Source organism: Oryzias latipes, chromosome 13 (genome assembly GCF_053564925.1).
Source record: "Oryzias latipes strain Hd-rR chromosome 13, Olatipes_Hd-rR_3.1".
NCBI lineage: Eukaryota > Metazoa > Chordata > Actinopteri > Beloniformes > Adrianichthyidae > Oryzias > Oryzias latipes.
In genome coordinates this window covers 8,395,247-8,412,038 of record NC_136249.1, presented here as the reverse complement: position 1 = coordinate 8,412,038, position 16,792 = coordinate 8,395,247, and the positions used below count along the sequence as shown (strand labels likewise).

The 16,792-nt window shown below is 39.1% G+C and overlaps 17 non-coding genes across 17 annotated transcripts; all 17 read right to left on the bottom strand.

Moving 5' to 3' along the window:
• Window positions 1-433: 433 nt before the first annotated feature.
• Window positions 434-515, bottom strand: trnal-cag (transfer RNA leucine (anticodon CAG)). The gene has a single exon. It is a non-coding gene; the product is annotated as a tRNA-Leu (tRNA).
• A 920-nt stretch (window positions 516-1,435) lies between these two features.
• trnal-cag (transfer RNA leucine (anticodon CAG)) lies at window positions 1,436-1,517 on the bottom strand. The gene has a single exon. It is a non-coding gene; the product is annotated as a tRNA-Leu (tRNA).
• A 909-nt stretch (window positions 1,518-2,426) lies between these two features.
• On the bottom strand, window positions 2,427-2,508 carry trnal-uag (transfer RNA leucine (anticodon UAG)). The gene has a single exon. It is a non-coding gene; the product is annotated as a tRNA-Leu (tRNA).
• A 910-nt stretch (window positions 2,509-3,418) lies between these two features.
• Window positions 3,419-3,500, bottom strand: trnal-uag (transfer RNA leucine (anticodon UAG)). Its single transcript has one exon. It is a non-coding gene; the product is annotated as a tRNA-Leu (tRNA).
• Window positions 3,501-4,422: 922 nt separating this feature from the next.
• On the bottom strand, window positions 4,423-4,504 carry trnal-cag (transfer RNA leucine (anticodon CAG)). Its single transcript has one exon. It is a non-coding gene; the product is annotated as a tRNA-Leu (tRNA).
• Window positions 4,505-5,424: 920 nt separating this feature from the next.
• Window positions 5,425-5,506, bottom strand: trnal-cag (transfer RNA leucine (anticodon CAG)). The gene has a single exon. It is a non-coding gene; the product is annotated as a tRNA-Leu (tRNA).
• A 909-nt stretch (window positions 5,507-6,415) lies between these two features.
• Window positions 6,416-6,497, bottom strand: trnal-uag (transfer RNA leucine (anticodon UAG)). Its single transcript has one exon. It is a non-coding gene; the product is annotated as a tRNA-Leu (tRNA).
• A 922-nt stretch (window positions 6,498-7,419) lies between these two features.
• trnal-cag (transfer RNA leucine (anticodon CAG)) lies at window positions 7,420-7,501 on the bottom strand. The gene has a single exon. It is a non-coding gene; the product is annotated as a tRNA-Leu (tRNA).
• Window positions 7,502-8,410: 909 nt separating this feature from the next.
• On the bottom strand, window positions 8,411-8,492 carry trnal-uag (transfer RNA leucine (anticodon UAG)). Its single transcript has one exon. It is a non-coding gene; the product is annotated as a tRNA-Leu (tRNA).
• A 910-nt stretch (window positions 8,493-9,402) lies between these two features.
• On the bottom strand, window positions 9,403-9,484 carry trnal-uag (transfer RNA leucine (anticodon UAG)). Its single transcript has one exon. It is a non-coding gene; the product is annotated as a tRNA-Leu (tRNA).
• A 910-nt stretch (window positions 9,485-10,394) lies between these two features.
• trnal-uag (transfer RNA leucine (anticodon UAG)) lies at window positions 10,395-10,476 on the bottom strand. The gene has a single exon. It is a non-coding gene; the product is annotated as a tRNA-Leu (tRNA).
• Window positions 10,477-11,397: 921 nt separating this feature from the next.
• On the bottom strand, window positions 11,398-11,479 carry trnal-cag (transfer RNA leucine (anticodon CAG)). The gene has a single exon. It is a non-coding gene; the product is annotated as a tRNA-Leu (tRNA).
• A 920-nt stretch (window positions 11,480-12,399) lies between these two features.
• trnal-cag (transfer RNA leucine (anticodon CAG)) lies at window positions 12,400-12,481 on the bottom strand. The gene has a single exon. It is a non-coding gene; the product is annotated as a tRNA-Leu (tRNA).
• A 909-nt stretch (window positions 12,482-13,390) lies between these two features.
• Window positions 13,391-13,472, bottom strand: trnal-uag (transfer RNA leucine (anticodon UAG)). Its single transcript has one exon. It is a non-coding gene; the product is annotated as a tRNA-Leu (tRNA).
• Window positions 13,473-14,393: 921 nt separating this feature from the next.
• trnal-cag (transfer RNA leucine (anticodon CAG)) lies at window positions 14,394-14,475 on the bottom strand. Its single transcript has one exon. It is a non-coding gene; the product is annotated as a tRNA-Leu (tRNA).
• A 909-nt stretch (window positions 14,476-15,384) lies between these two features.
• On the bottom strand, window positions 15,385-15,466 carry trnal-uag (transfer RNA leucine (anticodon UAG)). Its single transcript has one exon. It is a non-coding gene; the product is annotated as a tRNA-Leu (tRNA).
• Window positions 15,467-16,388: 922 nt separating this feature from the next.
• trnal-cag (transfer RNA leucine (anticodon CAG)) lies at window positions 16,389-16,470 on the bottom strand. Its single transcript has one exon. It is a non-coding gene; the product is annotated as a tRNA-Leu (tRNA).
• Between the last annotated feature and the right edge of the window lie 322 nt (window positions 16,471-16,792).

Here is a 16,792-nt window from a genome sequence, read left to right as displayed (position 1 = left end):
GAATGAAAGATGGGAGTAATTGTCACCTCTGGTAACCAGTTTCAACTCCTAATGACTAAGTGAAAAAGCCAAGAACTTGTAGCCTTCGCTCAGTGTTGTTATCACAAATATGTCAGCCATATCTGCAATAGACAACAATGACTTTATGAATACCAGATTTGTTGAAAACAACTTCCATAAATGCTTATGGAAAAAAAACGACAAAATATCAGGAGGAGTTTTTAATGAATAGATTGATAACATATTGATTTGCCTTTGGTTAATATGTAGTATGTGTGACAACAATGTTGAGAGCAAGTAAAGTAAGTTTTGTCTGAATAAGTTAAAATGAAGCAAGCTATTAGTTGATGTTAACAGAGAATAAATGCAGAGCAGAGTTCCATTGATGAGGACACCAATAGCCAGTATAGATGTAGCCTGACTGTTGGCTTAATGTCAGAAGTGGGATTTGAACCCACGCCTCTTACGAGACTGCGACCTGAACGCAGCGCCTTGGACCGCTCGGCCATCCTGACATGCTCTACAAAAGCCAATGGCGAGTGCAATACAAAGAAGACCTATGTTCTTACCAACTGCTTGTCTGTTCAGAAGGCAAAGATTGATTGGTGAAAACGGCCTTTCCTTTTTTAACTGAATTTACACTACTGAGAAGTTTTTTCTTGGTAAGGACCCATGATACTCAACAGTTACAATGTCGTGGAACTCTTGTCTGGTGGTAGCACCAGGATGTTCCGCAGTCTACGGTATTGAGGAAACTTTGAATGTTGATAGAAATGAATAGCCACTGTGTTTCAGCTCCCCATTAAATGCTGCTTCTTTGTTTGCTTTGCAATTTCAAAGCACGTATCTCCTTCTTTGTGTCCATTCTTACATTTTTATGACTCTGGTAGAAGATTTGGATTTGATTGTAAATAGAACAAAGTACAGAGGAACATATAAAGTAAGTGGCAAGTTGGCACATGAGGTGTAAGGCAGCCTGGATAGGAGATCCAGACTTTGATTGAATGAAAGATGGGAGTAATTGTCACCTCTGGTAACCAGTTTCAACTCCTAATGACTAATTGAAAAAGCCAAGAACTCGTAGCCTTCGCTCAGTGTTGTAATCACAAATATGTCAGCCATATCTGCAATAGACAACAATGACTTTATGAATACCAGATTTGTTGAAAACAACTTCCATAAATGCTTATGGAAAAAAAACGACAAAATATCAGGAGGAGTTTTTAATGAATAGATTGATAACATATTGATTTGCCTTTGGTTAATATGTAGTATGTGTGACAACAATGTTGAGAGCAAGTAAAGTAAGTTTTGTCTGAATAAGTTAAAATGAAGCAAGCTATTAGTTGATGTTAACAGAGAATAAATGCAGAGCAGAGTTCCATTGATGAGGACACCAATAGCCAGTATAGAAGTAGCCTGACTGTTGGCTGAATGTCAGAAGTGGGATTTGAACCCACGCCTCTTACGAGACTGCGACCTGAACGCAGCGCCTTGGACCGCTCGGCCATCCTGACATGCTCTACAAAAGCCAATGGCGAGTGCAATACAAAGAAGACCTATGTTCTTACCAACTGCTTGTCTGTTCAGAAGGCAAAGATTGATTGGTGAAAACGGCCTTTCCTTTTTTAACTGAATTTACACTACTGAGAAGTTTTTTCTTGGTAAGGACCCATGATACTCAACAGTTACAATGTCGTGGAACTCTTGTCTGGGGGTAGCACCAGGATGTTCCGCAGTCTACGGTATTGAGGAAACTTTGAATGTTGATAGAAATGAATAGCCACTGTGTTTCAGCTCCCCATTAAATGCTGCTTCTTTGTTTGCTTTGCAATTTCAAAGCACGTATCTCCTTCTTTGTGTCCATTCTTACATTTTTATGACTCTGGTAGAAGATTTGGATTTGATTGTAAATAGAACAAAGTACAGAGGAACATATAAAGTAAGTGGCAAGTTGGCACATGAGGTGTAAGGCAGCCTGGATAGGAGATCCAGACTTTGATTGAATGAAAGATGGGAGTAATTGTCACCTCTGGTAACCAGTTTCAACTCCTAATGACTAATTGAAAAAGCCAAGAACTCGTAGCCTTCGCTCAGTGTTGTAATCACAAATATGTCAGCCATATCTGCAATAGACAACAATGACTTTATGAATACCAGATTTGTTGAAAACAACTTCCATAAATGCTTATGGAAAAAAAACGACAAAATATCAGGAGGAGTTTTTAATGAATAGATTGATAACATATTGATTTGCCTTTGGTTAATTTGTAGCATGTGTGACAACAATGTTGAGAGCAAGTAAAGTAAGTTTTGTCTGAATAAGTTAAAATGAAGCAAGCTATTAGTTGATGTTAACAGAGAATAAATGCAGCGCAGAGTTCCATTGATGAGGACACCAATAGCCAGCATAGAAGTAGCCTGACTGTCAGAAGTGGGATTTGAACCCACGCCTCTTACGAGACTGCAACCTAAACGCAGCGCCTTGGACCGCTCGGCCATCTTGACATCCTCTACAAAAACCCAATGGTGAGTGCAATACAAAGAAGACCTATGCGCTTAACAACTGCTTGTCTGTTCAGAAGGCAAAGATTGATTGGTGAAAACGGCCTTTCCTTTTTTAACTGAATTTACACTACTGAGAAGTTTTTTCTTGGTAAGGACCCATGATACTCAACAGTTACAATGTCGTGGAACTCTTGTCTGGTGGTAGCACCAGGATGTTCCGCAGTCTACGGTATTGAGGAAACTTTGAATGTTGATAGAAATGAATAGCCACTGTGTTTCAGCTCCACATTAAATGCTGCTTCTTTGTTTGCTTTGCAATTTCAAAGCACGTATCTCCTTCTTTGTGTCCATTCTTACATTTTTATGACTCTGGTAGAAGATTTGGATTTGATTGTAAATAGAACAAAGTACAGAGGAACATATAAAGTAAGTGGCAAGTTGGCACATGAGGTGTAAGGCAGCCTGGATAGGAGATCCAGACTTTGATTGAATGAAAGATGGGAGTAATTGTCACCTCTGGTAACCAGTTTCAACTCCTAATGACTAAGTGAAACAGTCAAGAACTCGTAGCCTTCGCTCAGTGTTGTAATCACAAATATGTCAGCCATATTTGCAATAATCAACAATGACTTTATGAATACCAGATTTGTTGAAAACAACTTCCATAAATGCTTATGGAAAAAAACAGACAAAATATCAGGAGGAGTTTTTAATGAATAGATTGATAACATATTGATTTGCCTTTGGTTAATTTGTAGCATGTGTGACAACAATGTTGAGAGCAAGTAAAGTAAGTTTTGTCTGAATAAGTTAAAATGAAGCAAGCTATTAGTTGATGTTAACAGAGTATAAAAACAGTGCAGAGTTCCATTGATGAGGACACCAATAGCCAGCATAGAAGTAACCTGACTGTCAGAAGTGGAATTTGAACCCACGCCTCTTACGAGACTGCGACCTAAACGCAGCGCCTTGGACCGCTCGGCCATCCTGACATCCTCTACAAAAACCCAATGGTGAGTGCAATACAAAAAAGACCTATGCGCTTAACAACTGCTTGTCTGTTCAGAAGGCAAAGATTGATTGGTGAAAACGGCCTTTCCTTTTTTAACTGAATTTACACTACTGAGAAGTTTTTTCTTGGTAAGGACCCATGATACTCAACAGTTACAATGTCGTGGAACTCTTGTCTGGTGGTAGCACCAGGATGTTCCGCAGTCTACGGTATTGAAGAAACCTTGAATGTTGATAGAAATGAATAGCCACTGTGTTTCAGCTCCACATTAAATGCTGCTTCTTTGTTTGCTTTGCAATTTCAAAGCACCTTTCTCTCTTCTTTGTGTCCATTCTTACATTTTTATGACTCTGGTAGAAGATTTGGATTTGATTGTGAATAGAACAAAGTACAGAGGAACATATAAAGAAAGTGGCAAGTTGGCACATGAGGTGTAAGGCAGCCTGGATAGGAGATCCAGACTTTGATTGAATGAAAGATGGGAGTAATTGTCACCTCTGGTAACCAGTTTCAACTCCTAATGACTAAGTGAAACAGTCAAGAACTCGTAGCCTTCGCTCAGTGTTGTAATCACAAATATGTCAGCCATATCTGCAATAGACAACAATGACTTTATGAATACCAGATTTGTTGAAAACAACTTCCATAAATGCTTATGGAAAAAAAACGACAAAATATCAGGAGGAGTTTTTAATGAATAGATTGATAACATATTGATTTGCCTTTGGTTAATATGTAGTATGTGTGACAACAATGTTGAGAGCAAGTAAAGTAAGTTTTGTCTGAATAAGTTAAAATGAAGCAAGCTATTAGTTGATGTTAACAGAGAATAAATGCAGAGCATAGTTCCATTGATGAGGACACCAATAGCCAGTATAGAAGTAGCCTGACTGTTGGCTGAATGTCAGAAGTGGGATTTGAACCCACGCCTCTTACGAGACTGCGACCTGAACGCAGCGCCTTGGACCGCTCGGCCATCCTGACATGCTCTACAAAAGCCAATGGCGAGTGCAATACAAAGAAGACCTATGTTTTTACCAACTGCTTGTCTGTTCAGAAGGCAAAGATTGATTGGTGAAAACGGCCTTTCCTTTTTTAACTGAATTTACACTACTGAGAAGTTTTTTCTTGGTAAGGACCCATGATACTCAACAGTTACAATGTCGTGGAACTCTTGTCTGGGGGTAGCACCAGGATGTTCCGCAGTCTACGGTATTGAGGAAACTTTGAATGTTGATAGAAATGAATAGCCACTGTGTTTCAGCTCCCCATTAAATGCTGCTTCTTTGTTTGCTTTGCAATTTCAAAGCACGTATCTCCTTCTTTGTGTCCATTCTTACATTTTTATGACTCTGGTAGAAGATTTGGATTTGATTGTAAATAGAACAAAGTACAGAGGAACATATAAAGTAAGTGGCAAGTTGGCACATGAGGTGTAAGGCAGCCTGGATAGGAGATCCAGACTTTGATTGAATGAAAGATGGGAGTAATTGTCACCTCTGGTAACCAGTTTCAACTCCTAATGACTAATTGAAAAAGCCAAGAACTCGTAGCCTTCGCTCAGTGTTGTAATCACAAATATGTCAGCCATATCTGCAATAGACAACAATGACTTTATGAATACCAGATTTGTTGAAAACAACTTCCATAAATGCTTATGGAAAAAAAACGACAAAATATCAGGAGGAGTTTTTAATGAATAGATTGATAACATATTGATTTGCCTTTGGTTAATTTGTAGCATGTGTGACAACAATGTTGAGAGCAAGTAAAGTAAGTTTTGTCTGAATAAGTTAAAATGAAGCAAGCTATTAGTTGATGTTAACAGAGAATAAATGCAGCGCAGAGTTCCATTGATGAGGACACCAATAGCCAGCATAGAAGTAGCCTGACTGTTGGCTGAATGTCAGAAGTGGGATTTGAACCCACGCCTCTTACGAGACTGCGACCTGAACGCAGCGCCTTGGACCGCTCGGCCATCCTGACATGCTCTACAAAAGCCAATGGCGAGTGCAATACAAAGAAGACCTATGTTCTTACCAACTGCTTGTCTGTTCAGAAGGCAAAGATTGATTGGTGAAAACGGCCTTTCCTTTTTTAACTGAATTTACACTACTGAGAAGTTTTTTCTTGGTAAGGACCCATGATACTCAACAGTTACAATGTCGTGGAACTCTTGTCTGGTGGTAGCACCAGGATGTTCCGCAGTCTACGGTATTGAGGAAACTTTGAATGTTGATAGAAATGAATAGCCACTGTGTTTCAGCTCCACATTAAATGCTGCTTCTTTGTTTGCTTTGCAATTTCAAAGCACGTATCTCCTTCTTTGTGTCCATTCTTACATTTTTATGACTCTGGTAGAAGATTTGGATTTGATTGTAAATAGAACAAAGTACAGAGGAACATATAAAGTAAGTGGCAAGTTGGCACATGAGGTGTAAGGCAGCCTGGATAGGAGATCCAGACTTTGATTGAATGAAAGATGGGAGTAATTGTCACCTCTGGTAACCAGTTTCAACTCCTAATGACTAAGTGAAACAGTCAAGAACTCGTAGCCTTCGCTCAGTGTTGTAATCACAAATATGTCAGCCATATTTGCAATAATCAACAATGACTTTATGAATACCAGATTTGTTGAAAACAACTTCCATAAATGCTTATGGAAAAAAACAGACAAAATATCAGGAGGAGTTTTTAATGAATAGATTGATAACATATTGATTTGCCTTTGGTTAATTTGTAGCATGTGTGACAACAATGTTGAGAGCAAGTAAAGTAAGTTTTGTCTGAATAAGTTAAAATGAAGCAAGCTATTAGTTGATGTTAACAGAGTATAAAAACAGCGCAGAGTTCCATTGATGAGGACACCAATAGCCAGCATAGAAGTAACCTGACTGTCAGAAGTGGAATTTGAACCCACGCCTCTTACGAGACTGCGACCTAAACGCAGCGCCTTGGACCGCTCGGCCATCCTGACATCCTCTACAAAAACCCAATGGTGAGTGCAATACAAAAAAGACCTATGCGCTTAACAACTGCTTGTCTGTTCAGAAGGCAAAGATTGATTGGTGAAAACGGCCTTTCCTTTTTTAACTGAATTTACACTACTGAGAAGTTTTTTCTTGGTAAGGACCCATGATACTCAACAGTTACAATGTCGTGGAACTCTTGTCTGGTGGTAGCACCAGGATGTTCCGCAGTCTACGGTATTGAAGAAACCTTGAATGTTGATAGAAATGAATAGCCACTGTGTTTCAGCTCCACATTAAATGCTGCTTCTTTGTTTGCTTTGCAATTTCAAAGCACCTTTCTCTCTTCTTTGTGTCCATTCTTACATTTTTATGACTCTGGTAGAAGATTTGGATTTGATTGTGAATAGAACAAAGTACAGAGGAACATATAAAGAAAGTGGCAAGTTGGCACATGAGGTGTAAGGCAGCCTGGATAGGAGATCCAGACTTTGATTGAATGAAAGATGGGAGTAATTGTCACCTCTGGTAACCAGTTTCAACTCCTAATGACTAAGTGAAACAGTCAAGAACTCGTAGCCTTCGCTCAGTGTTGTAATCACAAATATGTCAGCCATATCTGCAATAGACAACAATGACTTTATGAATACCAGATTTGTTGAAAACAACTTCCATAAATGCTTATGGAAAAAAAACGACAAAATATCAGGAGGAGTTTTTAATGAATAGATTGATAACATATTGATTTGCCTTTGGTTAATATGTAGTATGTGTGACAACAATGTTGAGAGCAAGTAAAGTAAGTTTTGTCTGAATAAGTTAAAATGAAGCAAGCTATTAGTTGATGTTAACAGAGAATAAATGCAGAGCATAGTTCCATTGATGAGGACACCAATAGCCAGTATAGAAGTAGCCTGACTGTTGGCTGAATGTCAGAAGTGGGATTTGAACCCACGCCTCTTACGAGACTGCGACCTGAACGCAGCGCCTTGGACCGCTCGGCCATCCTGACATGCTCTACAAAAGCCAATGGCGAGTGCAATACAAAGAAGACCTATGTTTTTACCAACTGCTTGTCTGTTCAGAAGGCAAAGATTGATTGGTGAAAACGGCCTTTCCTTTTTTAACTGAATTTACACTACTGAGAAGTTTTTTCTTGGTAAGGACCCATGATACTCAACAGTTACAATGTCGTGGAACTCTTGTCTGGGGGTAGCACCAGGATGTTCCGCAGTCTACGGTATTGAGGAAACTTTGAATGTTGATAGAAATGAATAGCCACTGTGTTTCAGCTCCCCATTAAATGCTGCTTCTTTGTTTGCTTTGCAATTTCAAAGCACGTATCTCCTTCTTTGTGTCCATTCTTACATTTTTATGACTCTGGTAGAAGATTTGGATTTGATTGTAAATAGAACAAAGTACAGAGGAACATATAAAGTAAGTGGCAAGTTGGCACATGAGGTGTAAGGCAGCCTGGATAGGAGATCCAGACTTTGATTGAATGAAAGATGGGAGTAATTGTCACCTCTGGTAACCAGTTTCAACTCCTAATGACTAATTGAAAAAGCCAAGAACTCGTAGCCTTCGCTCAGTGTTGTAATCACAAATATGTCAGCCATATCTGCAATAGACAACAATGACTTTATGAATACCAGATTTGTTGAAAACAACTTCCATAAATGCTTATGGAAAAAAAACGACAAAATATCAGGAGGAGTTTTTAATGAATAGATTGATAACATATTGATTTGCCTTTGGTTAATTTGTAGCATGTGTGACAACAATGTTGAGAGCAAGTAAAGTAAGTTTTGTCTGAATAAGTTAAAATGAAGCAAGCTATTAGTTGATGTTAACAGAGAATAAATGCAGCGCAGAGTTCCATTGATGAGGACACCAATAGCCAGCATAGAAGTAGCCTGACTGTCAGAAGTGGGATTTGAACCCACGCCTCTTACGAGACTGCAACCTAAACGCAGCGCCTTGGACCGCTCGGCCATCTTGACATCCTCTACAAAAACCCAATGGTGAGTGCAATACAAAGAAGACCTATGCGCTTAACAACTGCTTGTCTGTTCAGAAGGCAAAGATTGATTGGTGAAAACGGCCTTTCCTTTTTTAACTGAATTTACACTACTGAGAAGTTTTTTCTTGGTAAGGACCCATGATACTCAACAGTTACAATGTCGTGGAACTCTTGTCTGGTGGTAGCACCAGGATGTTCCGCAGTCTACGGTATTGAGGAAACTTTGAATGTTGATAGAAATGAATAGCCACTGTGTTTCAGCTCCACATTAAATGCTGCTTCTTTGTTTGCTTTGCAATTTCAAAGCACGTATCTCCTTCTTTGTGTCCATTCTTACATTTTTATGACTCTGGTAGAAGATTTGGATTTGATTGTAAATAGAACAAAGTACAGAGGAACATATAAAGTAAGTGGCAAGATGGCACATGAGGTGTAAGGCAGCCTGGATAGGAGATCCAGACTTTGATTGAATGAAAGATGGGAGTAATTGTCACCTCTGGTAACCAGTTTCAACTCCTAATGACTAAGTGAAACAGTCAAGAACTCGTAGCCTTCGCTCAGTGTTGTAATCACAAATATGTCAGCCATATCTGCAATAGACAACAATGACTTTATGAATACCAGATTTGTTGAAAACAACTTCCATAAATGCTTATGGAAAAAAACAGACAAAATATCAGGAGGAGTTTTTAATGAATAGATTGATAACATATTGATTTGGCTTTGGTTAATTTGTAGCATGTGTGACAACAATGTTGAGAGCAAGTAAAGTAAGTTTTGTCTGAATAAGTTAAAATGAAGCAAGCTATTAGTTGATGTTAACAGAGAATAAATGCAGCGCAGAGTTCCATTGATGAGGACACCAATAGCCAGCATAGAAGTAGCCTGACTGTCAGAAGTGGGATTTGAACCCACGTCTCTTACGAGACTGCGAACTAAACGCAGCGCCTCGGACCGCTCGGCCATCCTGACATCCTCTACAAAAACCCAATGGTGAGTGCAATACAAAGAAGACCTATGCGCTTAACAACTGCTTGTCTGTTCAGAAGGCAAAGATTGATTGGTGAAAACGGCCTTTCCTTTTTTAACTGAATTTACACTACTGAGAAGTTTTTTCTTGGTAAGGACCCATGATACTTAACAGTTACAATGTCGTGGAACTCTTGTGTGGTGGTAGCACCAGGATGTTCCGCAGTCTACGGTATTGAAGAAACCTTGAATGTTGATAGAAATGAATAGCCACTGTGTTTCAGCTCCACATTAAATGCTGCTTCTTTGTTTGCTTTGCAATTTCAAAGCACGTATCTCCTTCTTTGTGTCCATTCTTACATTTTTATGACTCTGGTAGAAGATTTGGATTTGATTGTAAATAGAACAAAGTACAGAGGAACATATAAAGTAAGTGGCAAGTTGGCACATGAGGTGTAAGGCAGCCTGGATAGGAGATCCAGACTTTGATTGAATGAAAGATGGGAGTAATTGTCACCTCTGGTAACCAGTTTCAACTCCTAATGACTAAGTGAAACAGTCAAGAAATTGTAGCCTTCGCTCAGTGTTGTAATCACAAATATGTCAGCCATATCTGCAATAGACAACAATGACTTTATGAATACCAGATTTGTTGAAAACAACTTCCATAAATGCTTATGGAAAAAAACAGACAAAATATCAGGAGGAGTTTTTAATGAATAGATTGATAACATATTGATTTGCCTTTGGTTAATTTGTAGCATGTGTGACAACAATGTTGAGAGCAAGTAAAGTAAGTTTTGTCTGAATAAGTTAAAATGAAGCAAGCTATTAGTTGATGTTAACAGAGAATAAATGCAGCGCAGAGTTCCATTGATGAGGACACCAATAGCCAGCATAGAAGTAGCCTGACTGTCAGAAGTGGGATTTGAACCCACGCCTCTTACGAGACTGCAACCTAAACGCAGCGCCTTGGACCGCTCGGCCATCCTGACATCCTCTACAAAAACCCAATGGTGAGTGCAATACAAAGAAGACCTATGCGCTTAACAACTGCTTGTCTGTTCAGAAGGCAAAGATTGATTGGTGAAAACGGCCTTTCCTTTTTTAACTGAATTTACACTACAGAGAAGTTTTTTCTTGGTAAGGACCCATGATACTCAACAGTTACAATGTCGTGGAACTCTTGTCTGGTGGTAGCACCAGGATGTTCCGCAGTCTACGGTATTGAAGAAACCTTGAATGTTGATAGAAATGAATAGCCACTGTGTTTCAGCTCCACATTAAATGCTGCTTCTTTGTTTGCTTTGCAATTTCAAAGCACGTATCTCCTTCTTTGTGTCCATTCTTACAGTTTTATGACTCTGGTAGAAGATTTGGATTTGATTGTAAATAGAACAAAGTACAGAGGAACATATAAAGAAAGTGGCAAGTTGGCACATGAGGTGTAAGGCACCCTGGATAGGAGATCCAGACTTTGATTGAATGAAAGATGGGAGTAATTGTCACCTCTGGTAACCAGTTTCAACTCCTAATGACTAAGTGAAACAGTCAAGAACTTGTAGCCTTCGCTCAGTGTTGTAATCACAAATATGTCAGCCATATTTGCAATAATCAACAATGACTTTATGAATACCAGATTTTTTGAAAACAACTTCCATAAATGCTTATGGAAAAAAACAGACAAAATATCAGGAGGAGTTTTTAATGAATAGATTGATAAGATATTGATTCGCCTTTGGTTAATATGTAGCATGTGTGACAACAATGTTGAGAGCAAATAAAGTAAGTTTTGTCTGAATAAGTTCAAATCAAGCAAGCTATTAGGTGATGTTAATAGAGAACAAATGCAGAGCAGAGTTCCATTGATGAGGACACTATTATCCAGTATAGAAGTAGCCTGACTGTTGGCTGAATGTCAGAAGTGGGATTTGAACCCACGCCTCTTACGAGACTGCGACCTGAACGCAGCGCCTTGGACCGCTCGGCCATCCTGACATGCTCTGCAAAAGCCAATGGCGAGTGCAATACAAAGAAGACCTATGTTCTTACCAACTGCTTGTCTGTTCAGAAGGCAAAGATTGATTGGTGAAAACGGCCTTTCCTTTTTTAACTGAATTTACACTACAGAGAAGTTTTTTCTTGGTAAGGACCCATGATACTCAACAGTTACAATGTCGTGGAACTCTTGTCTGGTGGTAGCACCAGGATGTTCCGCAGTCTACGGTATTGAAGAAACCTTGAATGTTGATAGAAATGAATAGCCACTGTGTTTCAGCTCCACATTAAATGCTGCTTCTTTGTTTGCTTTGCAATTTCAAAGCACGTATCTCCTTCTTTGTGTCCATTCTTACATTTTTATGACTCTGGTAGAAGATTTGGATTTGATTGTGAATAGAACAAAGTACAGAGGAACATATAAAGAAAGTGGCAAGTTGGCACATGAGGTGTAAGGCAGCCTGGATAGGAGATCCAGACTTTGATTGAATGAAAGATGGGAGTAATTGTCACCTCTGGTAACCAGTTTCAACTCCTAATGACTAAGTGAAACAGTCAAGAACTTGTAGCCTTCGCTCAGTGTTGTAATCACAAATATGTCAGCCATATTTGCAATAATCAACAATGACTTTATGAATACCAGATTTGTTGAAAACAACTTCCATAAATGCTTATGGAAAAAAACAGACAAAATATCAGGAGGAGTTTTTAATGAATAGATTGATAACATATTGATTTGCCTTTGGTTAATTTGTAGCATGTGTGACAACAATGTTGAGAGCAAGTAAAGTAAGTTTTGTCTGAATAAGTTAAAATGAAGCAAGCTATTAGTTGATGTTAACAGAGAATAAATGCAGCGCAGAGTTCCATTGATGAGGACACCAATAGCCAGTATAGAAGTAGCCTGACTGTTGGCTGAATGTCAGAAGTGGGATTTGAACCCACGCCTCTTACGAGACTGCGACCTGAACGCAGCGCCTTGGACCGCTCGGCCATCCTGACATGCTCTACAAAAGCCAATGGCGAGTGCAATACAAAGAAGACCTATGTTCTTACCAACTGCTTGTCTGTTCAGAAGGCAAAGATTGATTGGTGAAAACGGCCTTTCCTTTTTTAACTGAATTTACACTACTGAGAAGTTTTTTCTTGGTAAGGACCCATGATACTCAACAGTTACAATGTCGTGGAACTCTTGTCTGGTGGTAGCACCAGGATGTTCCGCAGTCTACGGTATTGAGGAAACTTTGAATGTTGATAGAAATGAATAGCCACTGTGTTTCAGCTCCACATTAAATGCTGCTTCTTTGTTTGCTTTGCAATTTCAAAGCACGTATCTCCTTCTTTGTGTCCATTCTTACATTTTTATGACTCTGGTAGAAGATTTGGATTTGATTGTAAATAGAACAAAGTACAGAGGAACATATAAAGTAAGTGGCAAGTTGGCACATGAGGTGTAAGGCAGCCTGGATAGGAGATCCAGACTTTGATTGAATGAAAGATGGGAGTAATTGTCACCTCTGGTAACCAGTTTCAACTCCTAATGACTAAGTGAAACAGTCAAGAACTCGTAGCCTTCGCTCAGTGTTGTAATCACAAATATGTCAGCCATATCTGCAATAGACAACAATGACTTTATGAATACCAGATTTGTTGAAAACAACTTCCATAAATGCTTATGGAAAAAAACAGACAAAATATCAGGAGGAGTTTTTAATGAATAGATTGATAACATATTGATTTGCCTTTGGTTAATTTGTAGCATGTGTGACAACAATGTTAAGAGCAAGTAAAGTAAGTTTTGTCTGAATAAGTTAAAATGAAGCAAGCTATTAGTTGATGTTAACAGAGAATAAATGCAGCGCAGAGTTCCATTGATGAGGACACCAATAGCCAGCATAGAAGTAGCCTGACTGTCAGAAGTGGGATTTGAACCCACGCCTCTTACGAGACTGCGACCTAAACGCAGCGCCTCGGACCGCTCGGCCATCCTGACATCCTCTACAAAAACCCAATGGTGAGTGCAATACAAAGAAGACCTATGCGCTTAACAACTGCTTGTCTGTTCAGAAGGCAAAGATTGATTGGTGAAAACGGCCTTTCCTTTTTTAACTGAATTTACACTACTGAGAAGTTTTTTCTTGGTAAGGACCCATGATACTCAACAGTTACAATGTCGTGGAACTCTTGTGTGGTGGTAGCACCAGGATGTTCCGCAGTCTACGGTATTGAAGAAACCTTGAATGTTGATAGAAATGAATAGCCACTGTGTTTCAGCTCCACATTAAATGCTGCTTCTTTGTTTGCTTTGAAATTTCAAAGCACGTATCTCCTTCTTTGTGTCCATTCTTACATTTTTATGACTCTGGTAGAAGATTTGGATTTGATTGTGAATAGAACAAAGTACAGAGGAACATATAAAGAAAGTGGCAAGTTGGCACATGAGGTGTAAGGCAGCCTGGATAGGAGATCCAGACTTTGATTGAATGAAAGATGGGAGTAATTGTCACCTCTGGTAACCAGTTTCAACTCCTAATGACTAAGTGAAACAGTCAAGAACTTGTAGCCTTCGCTCAGTGTTGTAATCACAAATATGTCAGCCATATTTGCAATAATCAACAATGACTTTATGAATACCAGATTTGTTGAAAACAACTTCCATAAATGCTTATGGAAAAAAACAGACAAAATATCAGGAGGAGTTTTTAATGAATAGATTGATAACATATTGATTTGCCTTTGGTTAATTTGTAGCATGTGTGACAACAATGTTGAGAGCAAGTAAAGTAAGTTTTGTCTGAATAAGTTAAAATGAAGCAAGCTATTAGTTGATGTTAACAGAGAATAAATGCAGCGCAGAGTTCCATTGATGAGGACACCAATAGCCAGTATAGAAGTAGCCTGACTGTTGGCTGAATGTCAGAAGTGGGATTTGAACCCACGCCTCTTACGAGACTGCGACCTGAACGCAGCGCCTTGGACCGCTCGGCCATCCTGACATGCTCTACAAAAGCCAATGGCGAGTGCAATACAAAGAAGACCTATGTTCTTACCAACTGCTTGTCTGTTCAGAAGGCAAAGATTGATTGGTGAAAACGGCCTTTCCTTTTTTAACTGAATTTACACTACTGAGAAGTTTTTTCTTGGTAAGGACCCATGATACTCAACAGTTACAATGTCGTGGAACTCTTGTCTGGTGGTAGCACCAGGATGTTCCGCAGTCTACGGTATTGAGGAAACTTTGAATGTTGATAGAAATGAATAGCCACTGTGTTTCAGCTCCCCATTAAATGCTGCTTCTTTGTTTGCTTTGCAATTTCAAAGCACGTATCTCCTTCTTTGTGTCCATTCTTACATTTTTATGACTCTGGTAGAAGATTTGGATTTGATTGTAAATAGAACAAAGTACAGAGGAACATATAAAGTAAGTGGCAAGTTGGCACATGAGGTGTAAGGCAGCCTGGATAGGAGATCCAGACTTTGATTGAATGAAAGATGGGAGTAATTGTCACCTCTGGTAACCAGTTTCAACTCCTAATGACTAATTGAAAAAGCCAAGAACTCGTAGCCTTCGCTCAGTGTTGTAATCACAAATATGTCAGCCATATCTGCAATAGACAACAATGACTTTATGAATACCAGATTTGTTGAAAACAACTTCCATAAATGCTTATGGAAAAAAAACGACAAAATATCAGGAGGAGTTTTTAATGAATAGATTGATAACATATTGATTTGCCTTTGGTTAATTTGTAGCATGTGTGACAACAATGTTGAGAGCAAGTAAAGTAAGTTTTGTCTGAATAAGTTAAAATGAAGCAAGCTATTAGTTGATGTTAACAGAGAATAAATGCAGCGCAGAGTTCCATTGATGAGGACACCAATAGCCAGCATAGAAGTAGCCTGACTGTCAGAAGTGGGATTTGAACCCACGCCTCTTACGAGACTGCAACCTAAACGCAGCGCCTTGGACCGCTCGGCCATCCTGACATCCTCTACAAAAACCCAATGGTGAGTGCAATATAAAAAAGACCTATGCGCTTAACAACTGCTTGTCTGTTCAGAAGGCAAAGATTGATTGGTGAAAACGGCCTTTCCTTTTTTAACTGAATTTACACTACTGAGAAGTTTTTTCTTGGTAAGGACCCATGATACTCAACAGTTACAATGTCGTGGAACTCTTGTCTGGTGGTAGCACCAGGATGTTCCGCAGTCTACGGTATTGAAGAAACCTTGAATGTTGATAGAAATGAATAGCCACTGTGTTTCAGCTCCACATTAAATGCTGCTTCTTTGTTTGCTTTGCAATTTCAAAGCACCTTTCTCTCTTCTTTGTGTCCATTCTTACATTTTTATGACTCTGGTAGAAGATTTGGATTTGATTTTGAATAGAACAAAGTACAGAGGAACATATAAAGAAAGTGGCAAGTTGGCACATGAGGTGTAAGGCAGCCTGGATAGGAGATCCAGACTTTGATTGAATGAAAGATGGGAGTAATTGTCACCTCTGGTAACCAGTTTCAACTCCTAATGACTAAGTGAAACAGTCAAGAACTTGTAGCCTTCGCTCAGTGTTGTAATCACAAATATGTCAGCCATATTTGCAATAATCAACAATGACTTTATGAATACCAGATTTGTTGAAAACAACTTCCATAAATGCTTATGGAAAAAAACAGACAAAATATCAGGAGGAGTTTTTAATGAATAGATTGATAACATATTGATTTGCCTTTGGTTAATTTGTAGCATGTGTGACAACAATGTTGAGAGCAAGTAAAGTAAGTTTTGTCTGAATAAGTTAAAATGAAGCAAGCTATTAGTTGATGTTAACAGAGAATAAATGCAGCGCAGAGTTCCATTGATGAGGACACCAATAGCCAGTATAGAAGTAGCCTGACTGTTGGCTGAATGTCAGAAGTGGGATTTGAACCCACGCCTCTTACGAGACTGCGACCTGAACGCAGCGCCTTGGACCGCTCGGCCATCCTGACATGCTCTACAAAAGCCAATGGCGAGTGCAATACAAAGAAGACCTATGTTCTTACCAACTGCTTGTCTGTTCAGAAGGCAAAGATTGATTGGTGAAAACGGCCTTTCCTTTTTTAACTGAATTTACACTACTGAGAAGTTTTTTCTTGGTAAGGACCCATGATACTCAACAGTTACAATGTCGTGGAACTCTTGTCTGGTGGTAGCACCAGGATGTTCCGCAGTCTACGGTATTGAGGAAACTTTGAATGTTGATAGAAATGAATAGCCACTGTGTTTCAGCTCCACATTAAATGCTGCTTCTTTGTTTGCTTTGCAATTTCA